At 43.3% G+C, this 15,864-nt stretch overlaps 1 protein-coding gene across 1 annotated transcript in view; it reads right to left on the reverse strand.

The window, feature by feature from the left end:
- The window catches only part of LOC119458009 (neutral and basic amino acid transport protein rBAT), an 84,589-nt gene extending 75,138 nt beyond the window's left edge, over positions 1-9,451 (reverse strand). The window contains exon 1 of the mRNA XM_037719797.2: positions 8,028-9,451. The gene's annotated coding sequence lies outside the window, so the exon portion shown is untranslated. The remainder of the gene's footprint in view (positions 1-8,027) is intronic.
- Between the last annotated feature and the right edge of the window lie 6,413 nt (positions 9,452-15,864).

A 15,864-nucleotide genomic window follows, 5' to 3' on the forward strand; every position in this document is an offset into this window, starting at 1 on the left:
TTTAATGTGTATGGTGGCATGTCAATGATGACGCATGGCAGGGCACTCAGTTGGCTTACAAAGAACGGTACTTATGGCGGTTTGCGTAATGCAGAAAGTGAGTGTAGCCGGACTAGACCGACAGCTAGCAAATCAACGTGACTCGTGATGGGAGACGTAGGTCTCCTTATTAGCCAAGAATGGCCAACTGCCTTCTAGAATGCACTTGTCTCAAGTCACATGCAACCTTGATGCCTATAACGTTCAGGCAATGTAATATAATATAAGGCTGGCAGTGTGTTTTGTTAGCTTCCACGAGTCGGCTCGTTTCCCCTTAAGTGCGGTACGTCCGTAGCATCTTATGAGAACCACATATATGTTTTTTAGTCTCGCTGGAGTTGTTTTGATAAATTGCGTTGAGCGTATTCTCTGCGCAATTTCGCATTTCACAATTATAAACACATCCACGGAAAGAATGATGTGGCTAAGGGATGAATTGTAATCGAGTTCACTGACATATTTTGGAACTACGAGTTATGTACTATATAGAAGAAGTAAAAAAAAACAAGTTAGCCGGGTGCCATTAAATATAAGCTATCGCAAGATTCATTTCCACCTCAGTCTCTGCCAACAGAGATCAATTCACTGCAGAAAGACAACCATGCAATGCTAGTTCAATGGCATCAGTTGCTGTATATGAGGAAGGCGCATGCTTTTGTTGTTTCAAGAGATACACAATTTTGCGCTTCGTGATGACATATAAACATCGCTCAATGTCCCCTCTTTTTTTCCGTCATCATTCTTCCCTTTATAATTTAATTACACGCCCGAATGGCGTGCCAAACTATGCTGAATGCGAATAATATGTTAGATCAACTCATTACAATGTCAATAACAACTTTCAAAATGAAACAATAAGCCCCCTGGAAGGCTTGGGAACTTTGACTGGGTGTGAGGTATTCCACGGAAATATAAAAGTGAACGATCAACGGAATATGGCTGGTGTGCCCAACCTCGCTTGCAAGCTGGTAATTTCTTGCTGCATTGTAGTTGAACAAAACAGAAAGAAAATATATTCTTCTGATGCTGTCACCAAGAAGAGCTCACCGAGTAAAACGTGATCATTTAGTGCCTTAAAAATGGTACTCCCGTGAATACCATGAAAACCTGATACGATCTTACTTTCATGCGATAAGAGTCGAATGGTACATCATTTCTAATGAAACGCGCCTACCGTGTGAGCAAAAAAAAGTAACAAGTCTCGAGGTTCAATCCCAGTGAAATTCTCATCCACAAACGAGGTCATTTGCATTCCGTACTGCATCAGGCTTTCCCGTTCCGTATGTATAAGCACGACAGTAAAGTGCGTTTGCATAGAGAGCGCGTAGTAGCGAAGTGGGGCCGCGTGCAAACATGTTCTGCGCTCTGTTATCGTTACTTTTTAAATAGCCTAGCCCCGGACGTTTCATTTTCTCTCCGCGGATTTATTACGGTCGCGCAATTTTGAAAATTAGAGTGCAAGGACTCAGGCCTTCTCGTTTACGGCCAAAAGAATAGCAGGAATATAATGTTAGAGCCTCAACTTTGTGTTTTCGTGCTCATTAATGGAGATAATTTGCATTAATGACCTCACGATTACTGCTTTAACTCTCATTCCTTTTGTTTCGTAACGCTTGAATTCATTCCTTGGGACACTCGAGTAATGAGGGTCGAAGTTCTTTCTCAGGATCTTTGAGCACACAACCCTCTTTTGTTCTTCTCAAAAACTGACTATAGGAATCGGCTATGACGCTGTTTAGCTTTATTTCTTCTTTCGGAGGCAAGCATTATGAAAATAAGGAAGGCACATCGACACGAACTAGGCGCAAGCACCACGTCGTGAAGCGGCAAAGCAATTCGAGACATCGCGAGGCTGGGAATAGTGAGACACTAAAATATTATTTCTCAATTTTAGCTCTATGTCAGTTATGAGCCAGCAGTTAATTTTGCCCTCTTTCTTACAATACTCGATGCACGAAGTGCCTACGCCGCAGTCGCAACACTCTGATCCTTGCAGCAATGGAATCTTGCCACTCGCATTCCAATCAGGCGGCCACTGCCACTTTTGTGACGTTGCTACTTTTTTTAGCAAACTGTTTTCAAATTATTACGCTTCAAGTGCGTAGCGCTGCTCGAAATGGCACCTTCCAAGAAATAAAGCAATATCTTTCTTTTTTGCGCATCGAAGACTACGAGCGACAGGCTAGTTCGTGTGTCTCATTTCATAAATAAAGTACGTTTGCGTAACATGTTGAGGAAAGAACGAAAGTTAACTATGCAATAGCCGACGGGAAAAAGAGCTATGTAAGCTCTTCCTAGGACTCCGAACTGAAATGATCCTCGTTCTCCAGTTCATTCAAGCATTTTTATCTCCCCCTTCGAATCGCAAAATGCCCGCGCTTTGCGACCATTTCGCGAATGCGAGGATCTTTACGAACATCTATGAAAGAAATACATAACGGCGGCAGGACGCTGCGCAAAGATGATTGCCGCCAGAGCTCTTGCGTCAATGGCGCGTGATTCTGGAAAGACTTACGAAATGCGCGCACAGTCCGTTCAACTTGGATGCCAACGCGCCGACGAACGTATTGGACGGTGAATATGCAAAAAAAAAACCGTTCGGTGGGGATGATTATCGCACGTGGGCCTCTGCCATCTGTATCTCTGTACTGACTCTCAGGAGGAGCTGACTTGGTGCATAATTCTTTTTACTTTCGTTGTATTTATATACCCTTCATTTGAAGGAATTTTAACGAACGAAGCGTGCAGCCGTCGAGGTAAAAAAGATTTATTGGAATACTGCGAAGTAGAAAAAGATGTCCTTTGTGTGCTATTTTGATCTTGGGATTGCGATTGCCGCAGCATTCAGAAACAAAAGGAAGCATAAAGTTTTTACTGCCATAATTCAAAGTGGGTATGATTACTGTTCGAAAACAACGAAAAAAAATTAATCCAGTTCCACGCTTGTGAAATCTGAACAATCAGCGGAGCTCTGCAAGCTCGGGTGTATAGCGTAGTGGATATGACGCTCGCCTTCGGACCGTCAGTACCCGGGTTCAAATCGTGTCTCTTCCTCTCTCTTTATATCTCTTTCTTTCTCTCGCTGTCATTTTCTCTTTCTCTCACCCATAGCAATGTGTTACAATCGTTGGTACAAAGCAATCATATGGTTCTCATGAATACATGTTCTGCAAGCGTGGGTGTGTAGTCTATGCTCAAAAGGAAAGGTGTGAAGCCTAGTGGTTGTGACGCTCGCCTTAGGACCGTGGGTACCCGGGTTGGAATCCAGCCTCACCAAGAAAGGTTGTTTCATTTCTATTGCTCTCTGTCTGTCTCTCTCTCTCTGCACCTCCTCTCCTCTATTCACACTCTCTCCACTTTGCTTGAAACTGCGAACACCATCGCTCCGTAGGGATCAACCTCGACCTTAAACAGCTTCGCTTATAAAACAGCAAATTGCAAATAAAACACTAAAAGGCCAAATGGAATTGGCACCTTCCGCCTACCGTACAGTTGCTTACAATAATCCGTGAGGGTAAGGTGGCGCCACTATCAGTGGAAGTTGTCTTTGTCTTATTTTTTTCCGAATTCAGACATACGAATGATTCCTCTTTTTCTTGAATGTAGCCTCTGGTAAAGCAGTGGTGTGTACGCGGGTATTAATGTTTTATCGATATCCTGAGCCACTACAGACTGGGTAGGAGGATCTACCCACCCCTGCAACCCAAGCTAACAAGAGAAGAGGGGGTGATATTCCGCAAACTACAGACCGGCACTTTCCAGCACGGCACCCTCCTACACGCCATGTATCTTACTAGCTATACATACAAGTGCGCCTTCTGCTCTGTGCCCAATACCCTCTACCACATGGTATGGGAATGTGGGCAAAACCCATCGACACCATCCATCACCGGACCAACCGTCGAGCAGTGGGAGGCCCAGCTGACGAGCCCGAGCCCCGAAGACCACCATCGCCTAGTGAGCAGGGCCAAGCTATCGGCTCAGGACCACAGCATCCGGGACTAGGGACGCGGCGATCGCGGACGATTTCGCCGTCAGCTGATTTGTGTAGATAAAGTTTATTTCTCCTCTTATTCGAAACAAATCTTCATAGAAACTGTTGGTTCTCACGTTATATAACTTGCGGCATTGTTTACTCGAACAGAGTGCAACAAATAAGCTAACAAAGCGTAAACATGCGAATCAAACAACACAAGCCACAGTGCAGTTAATCTCGTCTTTCTGCAATTCTAACAGAAAGTGGGCACCGTTCATCTAAATATGCCCGTATACGCCAGAGGAATTACGCCTTACCACGACGCGTTTAAATAAAATAAAAGAACAAGATAATGCAGCAGAACTGGGACTTTCGTAGTGTTTTTGTACGTACGTAACAATCACGAAAGATAGCAGAGTGGGATCCGTGCTTGTCTAGACTCGGGTCAGATCTCTCACCTAAAAGATTCCAATTGGACTCATTTACTTTCCAGCCTTCTCATGCATACAAGGATTGCCGCAGCACAACTCTGTGCAGTATACCATGCCCTGCAGGCTTAAAATGTAATGAAAAAAAAGGTTCCGAATCAGGGAGTTCATGCATATATATAGAGATAGAGGGTGTTTCAGCGAACACTTGCACAAATAATAAAGGTTGCCTGTGGCACATAGCTTAATTCAAGTTGATGATCTGGAATACTAAAAGAGGCGCACATTACATGCGCAAAAACTTGATATGCATAATCGACTAATTAACAAAAGTGACTAATTAAGTTTTTCACTAATTATCTCATGGGCCATATTGCATTTTATAAATTGTAGCCGTGTAGTCTGCAAGGCGGATCCACTTGGAACGAATTCTCAGGGTGACATCAATTTCGAGATATTAATTCCCGAACTTCGCGGAAAATGCACTGGCGTTGCAGTTACTTTTAACGAAACGTCGTTTTGTACATTGAAGCACAAAAGTAACATGGATGACATATATATTGCAGCAATCGGCATCCCATGTTTCTGGCAGCGACGCATAAAGGCTAAGCGCCATCGTGCGCCCCACATACTCAAAGATAATCAGCAGCAGTGCGCACTAATACACATTAACATCGATATTTTTGCCGGCCGCCACGTTCATCGTCAATGAATAATGAATCACCAGCTAGGCGAATTTCTGCGTGCCATTTTGAAACAGTGTGGTAGCTGGTACAACCAAGTGCAATCTTTTAAGATTTGTGCTGCTCCTACCGGATGAAATAGTGGGCTCTTGCCAAGCAACATTCGGCTTGAATCATTTATAGCGTGAATGGCTGATCTTTTCATTTTGATTTTTTACGCATACACCATTAATCTTCCAGGTGTCTCTATTCGCCTGCGCCGGTTTCACATCATCTGCACCGTCAAATACGACGCCGTTCGTTTCCTGTAAAGCAAACTTGTCTGTTAGGACGAACTGCCATGCAGCTAAGCAATTTTTGAATTTTTGCACTTGTTTCAATAATTTGCCATGATAACAAGTTACATTAACTCATGACAAGATTATTTTGCGTGATTGAATGCAATGCTTGCTCATCTGTAACATTTGCACTAAATCGCGACACACGTTGTTAACCGAATGCTGATAGTCATCTTGCGCAGCAGGAAGTAAATGACACGTATTGGCGTGAACGGCTGGCAGGCGATCTCAGTAAATGGCAGCGTAATATAGAAGTGCTTCTATGTGTCATTAGAAATGACAAAATCCAATTGACACTGCTATGACAAACATCAATTAAGGTTCGTCGCGACATATTTCTCACCAAACTACTCGAGTTGTTACGAGTCGGATTTAAAGTATGCGCTGTTATTTAATAAGCACACATGTTAAGACCAGCTACACACAAGGCTCTATCTTGTTGATACGTTAAAAATGATTGCGCCATATCTCTAGGACATTTTTTATACATATTGGCATCAGAAAATATGTGTATTTTTGTATGAGATTCGTTTTAGTTGTATGTTTAAATGTAGTAGCTGCATTGTTTTTTTTTATTACGGGAACTTTTAATTCTCCTTTGCAAGCTCATGAAATCGTAGCTGAACATAGTTCCACATTGGGGCGGCTCTCTACCAAATCAGGAAATTAAGGACATCGAAAGTATTATTCAAGCATTTTTTGAGCTTGATCCCCCTATTACTACGCTGTAAACCAGCATCGCCTTGCAATATGTGTGAGAAAACGTAAGTGTATATATTTTTGTTCCTTTCTGCCGCAAGGTTTCACGGAAGTGTATATTCATTGACAATGTCTGGTAGCTGAGTAAAATAAATTTTCGACAAATTTTCACAATAAGCACAACATTTCGCCATTCTTAGACAAAAAAAAAAAAAAAGCACGACGCACCCATTACAATACTAGGCAACCGGCAGTAAAATTCATTCCGAAACAAAAGTATTGGGTTGCAATCAACCTCCCTGTCCCGACAAACTTATTATTTACCGTGCTTCTACAGCCCCAGTGTGTGGATGTGCGCAGGATAATGAGTACACATACCACAAGCCGAAGGTTTCTCATAAAAGACAGTATTGTAAATCGCTTGCCGATACTGCACTAAAAACACCTAATTTATTTCTTGATTGCTTTGTTATTCCGAAAACATTAGATCTTGGCCAGTTTCCATCTTGTTTTTGTGATGCCAGCCAAGAAAACGTATCTCGCACTTAGTACATCGCAATGATATTTCTGGGAAAAAGAAAATAAAAGAAAGGAAGGCCGTAGCTTTTTCTTAAGACGTCTTCAACTTGTCAGCGACATATGGCCTTTCGTTTAGGGCGTCTTCTTAATGGAGTTCTGTTCCGCTTCCGCTCTTGTGTGGTTCAGCTGTGGCACTCCGATGTCAAAACCACCAACATTTCTCTATTTCTCTCTCTTTTTTCTTGGGGACGCTGATGCCACATGCATCCGCCGAGCTCCTTTCAAACGTGAAAACGTCGCGCTAAGGGTTCCTTGTAGCTCGTTACATTGTCTGTAAGTCTAGTTTTTTTTATTTTTTTTTTGACGTTCGAATTTTTTTAGTTTAGTTTTTTTTTTCAAAGTTAACTGGATGAAAAAATGAGAGAAATAAAGGTGTATTCAGACGTATTATTGAAAGTACAGGGTATGAAGGCTGGGTAACATTTATCAGATATTTAAGTTTGGTGATAACGTTGCCTCTTACAGAAGAAAACCAGAATCACATACATGGTGCCCAAATTTTTGAACACTGCAACAGGGTCATAGAACAGAACGAGTATGTTATTACTAAGAACATCACGAAAGGGCCGTCGCCGTGACGCGAAGTACACGTTTGCAAGATAAATTTTCGGGTTGGTTGTTTTTGCTATATTTCCCGCAGTTACGTAAGAAGCAAAAGTTAAAATGTCCCATAGTACCCTCTAATATCTTTTACGAAATTGTGTCCTTCAAATGACGCCGCACTGCTTGCAGTTCGAACGCGCTGTTACCCTGTAAAACACCTAAATACTTCTGCTGTGTGCACAAGAAGGCTTCGATTATTTTCTTACACTACATCAGGAGATGACGGGTTTGTCTCAATGATTGGTGTTTTGGTGCTTTCGATATTGTTCTGTCGTATTAAATAGAAATGCACAGTGCTTGGTGAGCCTGCCTATTGAAAGAGATAGGTAGTTTTACCCACGTCAATATTCTTTATTATGTTCTTTTCAGTCGTAAGTCTTAATTGCTTTCGGTAAAGTTCAGGTTTGCAAAATTTTTTAAAGGATGGTTTTTGTATCGTGATTGTAAACGTCGACGGTAAAGTTTAGTAAACCCTCGACTAGTCAGACGCTATTGGTAAACGTTGTATCTTGTATACCAGTTGAAAACGTTTGTTAAACGAAGGTGTCTCGACAAAGTGCGTCAGAACAAGGACAATTCGTTGTTGGTTTTACTATCACCGGAAAAAGTTTACTAATAAATAAACGCGGCATGATTCCTTTAGAACAGCTTTGTTTGGAAGTATGCATTTACTTTCTCTTACCTTTGCAATTATCCAGATGGAAGAACGACCTGGTTGTGACCTGGTGAGCCAGTTCTGCGACGTCTCAATCCTCAAGTTGAATTGCCAACCAGGGAAATCCTTCTGTGTTCCGTATTGTTCCTTCAAGGTCACAGAGTGCACAATTTCTCAAGGAAGAGTCATCACCCTTAAAACGACGCCAGTCTTATCCGAACCATTAGGCGATGTTGTCCTCGTTCACACTAGTTTTTATATGTGAGTAGAAGAGAATCCACTGGAATCCACTACAGTCTGCACAACATAGTACTTGCGCCCAAAAATCAGTACACTGCTTACCCACAGTACATAAAGCGGTTCATAATCCGTAGCGTATTCCAGAACGCAGGTGCTTCTATTCTCCAAGTCACAGCGCACCAGACAAATTAAATTGCAGAAGCGGTTGCACAGCGATGTAAGTCTCGACACAAAGAACGCAGTTTCGACAACCACTCACATATTACGACCCCGAAAATTCTGGACCTTAGTTTGCTGGTCGGTAGGGCGGTACTTCACTGGCCACGAATACCACTGAATCCAGACGAAAACGTATCCAGAGTTATGGCGAACAACGTCACACAGCGGCACACACATAAAGGTCAGTGCGTCTTAAAATCCTTTGGCGTGGGTCATGCGGCACGAACGAAAATGACAACATCATGGACAGATCACTTGTCTGGTTGAGATAAGTCCCCTGGAAGTGACTAAAGCATGCGTCGTTTAAGAATCCAAACTGCAAAGGTAACGCCGACACTCAGCTCAGCAAAATCAATTTCTGGTTTGCGCGAAGGGTAAATCGAGTTCGAGGTCCGAAGGTGCTGTCGGTAGTACTTTGCACGCAAGTACACACGTCTGCTTCGAGCACAAAAGGAAAAGTCACTGTAATTAGGAAGACTCAGTTCGGTTGCCGAGGGCTGTCAGCGGCCACCTCTTCTTATCCACCGGGTAAACAAGCACAGCAAAGTTCTAGGCACCGGTCTTCGAAGCGCCAAATTCGGAAAGCCACCAAGAAAGCGGCGATGTAAAAGACGGGGCCCTCTTCGCTCAACTTCTCAGTCACTGACACGCCAGACTGCAAGAAGAGCCAGAGCTCCAGGAAAGCTAGGATGGCAAAGAACAACAACAAAGACGACAATCGCTCGAACAGAGCTGGCGACACGAAGGCGGCGTCGACGGCGTGTGTGGCGTCAAGACGTCGTCACTCGCGAAGTCGGCGTCAACCGCTTCTCGGGCCGGAAATTTCCGCTTCAAGGAGAAAGGAAGAGCCGAGAAGACGGAAAAGAAAGAAAGGAAAAAAATAAAGCACGAAAGAAAGCGTATATCGGCAAACAGCGACGATGCCGCAGCGGAGCCTTTAAACGACGGAGGCGGCAGAGCAGACAAGCGGCGGCACTCCGTCGGGCTGCCCGAAGGAGAAGCACCACCACCGGCAACTGGGAGAGCGCGCGAGCGTGTGTGAACCGTGTGAATGGCTTCACCGCACTGCTCCCACTGAGCGGTCGTGGAGGAGGCAGGGCGAGGCAGCCCCCCCGGCTCCAGGCGTTCGGCGAAGAGAGAGGAAGGATTAAGGCGAGGGAGAGATAGATGAACGAACGTAGCAGAGAGCGGGGGCACCGGAGAGAAAGGGAAGGAAGAACAGGGAAGGGGTCGGCGCTGAGCGCTTCACGCGCCCACCCGAAGATGGCGTTCGATGTCCCGCGTGGTCCGCCCACCGCCTACGCAGTCCATCCTAGATTGCCGTTCTTCAGGTTTGCTTCTCTTATGATTTCTGAAAATTTGTTTGCTTTTGTTTCGAAGTCGTCAGTTCACTTCTTCATTTTTTTTTCTCTTTTTTGTTATTTGCCACGAGTTATGCTTCCTATGATCGGTCCCGCAGGCGAAGGTACGGTCGACGGAGGAAAGCATCACTTAAGGCTGCTTTCTAAAGAGCCACCGCTCCTAGCGAACGTCACGAAGCGTGTTCATGGAAGATTAGCTGCTTTTGGAGGATCGCTTCGGCGATTATCTTAAGGTAGCCGTTGATGGCCTCTGGGCTTCGAGCACCATCGTTATGCGGATGTTTATTTTTCTTTAAAAGATCTTTAGGAGAGGCGTCGTCGTGAGTGCTTCGCAATTGTGCCATAAGTATAGAGGCGGTACAAGGACACTTCTTCTCAGCAATGATATTTAGGCTTTACCTTGTCGAAACGGAGAGAGCTTCTAGAACTTAATGTGTTTTTTTTTTGTTGTTCATTTAACTAGTTGGAATCCTTGCAGGTGCACTAAGGCCGGTGGGTGTGATTCAAAGTGAGAGATATGCTTGCGTACGTTATGCTTGCAAGTATATATACAGGGTGTTTCAGCGAACACTTTCAAAATTTATTTAAGGTTGCCTGTGGCAGATAGCCCAATTCTAGTTAATTAGCTGGTCTAGTCGAAGAGGCGGACATTTCTTGCACAAAAAATTTAAATGCATAATCGACTAATTAACAAAAATTCGCTAATTAAGTTTTAAACTAATTACCTGATGGCCCATATTGCAATTTACAAATTGTAGCCGTAAAGTTCGCAAGGCGAATCCACTTGGAATTAATTCTCAGGATGACACCAGTTTCGATATATTAATTCCCGAACATTGCAGAGAAATGCATTGGCGTTCCAGTTAATTTTGTGCTTCAACGCGTAAAGCGACGCTTTGTTAAGAAATTAACTGGAACGCCAATGCATTTCTCCGCAAAGTTCGGGAATTAATATCTCGAAACTGGTGTCATCCCGAGAATTCGTTCCAAGTGGATCCGCCTTGCGAACTCCACGGCTACAATTTGTAAATTGCAATATGGGCCATCAGGTAATTAGTTAAAAACTTAATTAGTGAATTTTTGTTGATTAGTCGATTATGCATTTCAATTTCTTGTGCAAGTAATGTCCACCTCTTCGAGTAGACCAGCTCATGAACTAGAATTGTGCTACCTGCCACAGGCAACGTTTAAGCATTTTTGAAAGTGTTCGCTGAAACACCCTGTATATGTATATGTAGGAAAATGTTGTTTTCAATACCAGGAATTAGGGACATTTCGTACAGTTTTCTTTTTTCGCCACCACGTGGCGTATCGACCTTAAAGAATTCGAAATTCCCGCTATGACGTATGCTATGACGCACAACTAAAGAAAGCGCAATAAAAAGAAACACACCCTGAAGCTGTGGCTTCACCTCGGTGCATGGAAACAAGTGCGCTTGTGTATCAGCGTTATCTCGAAGACGGCCAGCTACTTGCTCTACTGACAATGAATCGACGGTTTTGCTAGACACTTCGCCAGAAAGCTCGTCCGCATTCTGGAGAGATGTCTGATCGTAATAACGGCTCCCGCGAAGCTTCCGATGAATATATATTTTTTTTCCTTGAGCAGACTTTTTATTTGTACACCACTGTGGCCACGGTCTTGCGTATACGTCCGGGTTCTGTTTAATGGGTTTCCTATAAAACTGGCGTGATCCATTGTTTAAGAGGAAGCTTTAGCTCGGGCCTATCTTCGATGCCGGTTTATCAAATACATGTAAAATGCAGGAATGCTTTCATGAGAAAACCGCTGAACCGATTTGAATGAAATGTGTTGCATTTAGGGGAAAGTTAAATTGCAGAGACTGCAGCAAATATAGTTTTCGTTTAGATAGTGTAATGTTTTCAAAGAATTGCAGGATGTTCGTAAATTTCAAAAAAATAGAAGCATGAAGTTTACAAATCCGAAACTCAGCCATTAAAAACAAATATGGCATTTCTATAAACTGCACCCGTTGGAGCATCAAAAGCGAACAATTTTTTTGCTTTAACTTACAACTTACGTGAATTTGTTATAATCTTTGGAAGGGTTTTGCAAATGCAACATTCACAACATAGTGGTATATTTCAGGATGGTGTATGATATATGATTGCTATCCGCTTTCGATATATTATTAGGTGCAGTTTACAGAATTCCGATATCATATTTAGCTGCTGAGCTACATAGCTCTATACGCCAAGTTTTCTTTTTCGAAATTTGGCAATTCTTTAAAATTTGACGTAAGAAAGGTAGACCAGCCTATAATAAAATATCCCTTTCGGCAATCACTACACTTCAACTTTTTTTTTCTAAATTCAACATAACTCATCAAATTTGGTGCATTGGTTGCTCTGAGAAACTATTTCCGATTTCCCATGTATTTCGATAGGAGCCCCCAAGCTCAATGTTCCCCCTAAGTTCGAGCTTGAATAATATACTTGTTGGCAAGATACGTTTGCAAACGTGTGATCGTGGCCTAATGAGCTAGAGCACTGGCGTACTGAGCTCAACGGCAGAGGATATGTTTGCAAAACGTCTTGGGAAGGAATAGGAGAAAAGAAAGGGAGCAGGCTGGTATGTTATTCAGAAGCGTGTCTGGTTGGCTAAAAATAACTAAATGCGTTGGTCGTCATACCACCTTCCGTTCCATCAGCATAATTTCTATTTCATTACTCTAGTATTGTGCTATTATTGTCAATCAATCAAGATTAGAACACCGGTGTCATGGCATTGTATTCCGTCGGAATTCTTTATCGCCGTCACTTCAGAATCCTCTCATCGTCGTCATGCCGTCGTCCTTATATGCCTTCGTCATTCTATCGACATCATTCCTACCTCGTAATTCCATCGTCGTCACTGAATGCGCTGTCGGCCTGCGGTCCTTGTTCTACCATCATGAGGTAACATTGGCGAGCGATGGTCATAACAAATCGGGTCAATCAGGGAGACAGTGTATGGCCGCATATAGCCGAATCACTTGAAAATGAGGATAAACACTACGGATTCTAAACAAAGATGTCTTAGCTAACACGGTGTGTCGCTTCTTGTTCGCTAGATTGTGTAAATGCTAATCGCATTAACTTCGATAATCATCTTAACATGGGTTGTGTAGGGATTCTTTCGTCTTCGCGACACTAACGAACTAACGAACGCTTGTCCACATTGTTCCCAGCCTATTAACACCTCGAATTCCTAGAGGTGATCGTGCTCAGGCATGTGACGGACGACCCGAAGTTTGATGGAGGTAGGGGTATGATTTCGACAGCGGCGCCGCCTATCGACCAGGAGAAACACATTTGGGTGGGTGGGAACAGCGGCGAAAGGCACACTTCATGAGTTGCTAGACATCACAGATTTGAATCAACCTGACAAAGAGTTAGAAATATATATGCATTGCAGTCGCGCTAAAGAAATTGAAAACTATTGGATTGGTGCGAGACTCGCTGCAAAAACATTCATTAGACTGTCTCAGGTATCCGAGTTATCCTTAACGGGAATCAATGAGATGAGTTTCGATAGAGCTCGTTACATTTTTCAAAAGCGGAAGACGTGCCTAGAGGCAGAGTCGACTGCAATATTTTGTTGCTGCACAAAAATATCTAGATTTTACGGCGTGATCATTTCAACGGAGAACAAAATTAAGTAAGTTTTCAAGAAGTACTTAGAGTACATTGACAAAACTGTAGAAAATAAATTGTGAAAGATAATTTGGAACTTTTTTGTGTCCTAAGGCACAGGGAAACTTACTACTGGTTTCCATTAATTTTCTTCGTTATATTTTCAAGCGAGTTGAATATTCTGCCGTAGGTTATATCACAATTAGCCCAACTAATTAAGCTGAGACTTTCATGTGTATATTGTTCTTGGACAAATGCTTTAAGACTACGCGGATGCTGCAAAATTTCTCAACATTGGGGAGGGGAATATGAAAAACAAAATAGAAATGCAAAGCACTTTATTCCCTCGTAAATTTTTATTTTGAATGCTATTTCCACTCGTTAAGTGGCGCGACCCTCGTGTTCGCAGCCTTGTATATGTTTTTGTAGCACTAGGTGCGTTGTCTGCGAATTTACGTGAATAAGCAAGCAGATCATACTTTAATCTGGCGGAGTAAAAAAAACAAGGAAAGCCTACGTTGTAGATGCACTGTACTGAAACACAATTAGACAGAGTCTAAATTTGCATATATTTCTAAACAAGGGTGCCTAAATTGTCGATTGAAAAATTTACATCATTATAATGAAGCCGAATAAAGCAATAAAGATGGCATGTTCCGGGTGAAAATATGATGAGCGTTAGCCTTGTGGGTCAACAATTTCTGTTTAATGAAAAAAAAAAGCTTCTAGTGGCCGTGTATTATCGTATTTCTGAAAACCAGTAACCAGCGTATCTAAATTTACATTCGCGCCAAAATTAGTGGCTCGAGTTCTATCACTGTAGGTACATCCGAATGACTATATGAGATTAAAAGTGAGATTAAATGGCGGGCGGCGGCGTGTATGGTAGTGTTCACCTATGCCTTCGCTATAGTATGTTGCCGCACACTTTAAAGCACGAGCATGGTGATCAACCGATGTGCTTTTTTACAACTTCATCCCTAAATGTAAGCCGGGGTTCTCCCACTCCCGGTGGTTGTTGCCAGCCTGATCCCTCCCTATTTCCTAACTGTCCATTGCATGGTTTGTTTTCATACCAAATATTCACATAATAATCTGTGGGTGTTCGGCTAGTAATTAAATGTTTATTTCTCTCACAGTTAAATTATCAAGTAACCATAAAGAAGGGATGCAGGGCAAAAACTTGCTATGATGCAGCTTGAAGACCGCCCGGCGGCCGTTGATCACATGACAGTATCTTCACAATAATCGAGAACGCGAGCTAGCTTCGTAAAGGCAAAAGGGCTAATGGGTGGAACAGAACCGGGCCGGCCAAAGAATGGTACTTTCGGGCTCGGGCCAGGCCCGGACCTGAAAAACCGGCCCGTGCAGTGCTCTACTTCAGATAGTCTGATCAGCAGATTCCCATACTGTCATGTAGTAGTGACGCTGAAGTAAACAGTCGTAAAACTGTGTATGACGAAACTGATTCTTTATTGGGCGAACATGTGCTCACAAAAGCAAGCTACACTCAAAGCACAACGAAAGCGGTGAACACAGTCGGCGATCGTCGAAATCTGATCAGCGGCGAAACGCGTCGGCTTTTATACATGAGTCATCGAAGGCCCCAGAATAACCCCTGGTACCCGCATCTCTTCCAGAAAGATCTAGATAATTCGCGTCTCTCATACAATCAGATTACATGAGTGTCGGTGACAAAAGACAACGGATAGAAGCATCGATAACGTTCGAGAAACTTCCCATACATGCAGGCGCGTCCTGTGCCTAGCGATAACGTTTAACATTTTTAGCCGGTGAAAAGCAGTCACCGGTGAAAGATAAAGATATATACGTGTCAATACCCTCCCCTCAAAAAGCATCGTCCCGATGATACAAACAAGAAAGCGAAAACAAAACCACGCGTACAGAGAGAGAGAAAAAAAGTCTCAGTTTCGCCCGAAAGGCGAAGCATCAATTGCGATAGCAAATTAGTAGAGAGCTATTCGGAGTAGGGATAGTAGTTTTATCGACTGCATAAACTTGGACAATCCGCTTACTAACTGAATTAACAAGCGTGGTGTCAGCGCGCACAAGCAAACATGAATAGATCACACTGAATGACCGCATACAACGACTGTCAAAACGTTGGCAGCAATTGCAGCCGCCGCAGCGGGCAAGGTTCGTGGGGTCTATCGCTTCAAATGAAACTGAGCGGCGGATGCACAGCGCAGACAAAGGTCAGAGCCGTGTGGAGATAGGAGACCGTGCGGGCGACGGCCACAGCCGGGCAAAGTACGAACGGAGTTGTTGGCAGAGTAGAAGCTGCGCCCCCCCCCCCATCCGTCCCCGCGCTGCCTTACCGCTTTGTTGCTTTTGCGTGGGAGATAGAGTGGCAAGTTCCCCTTACGCCCGATTGCAAGATACGCCTT

The sequence above is a fragment of the Dermacentor silvarum genome, chromosome 7 (assembly GCF_013339745.2).
Source record: "Dermacentor silvarum isolate Dsil-2018 chromosome 7, BIME_Dsil_1.4, whole genome shotgun sequence".
Taxonomy (NCBI): Eukaryota; Metazoa; Arthropoda; class Arachnida; order Ixodida; family Ixodidae; genus Dermacentor; species Dermacentor silvarum.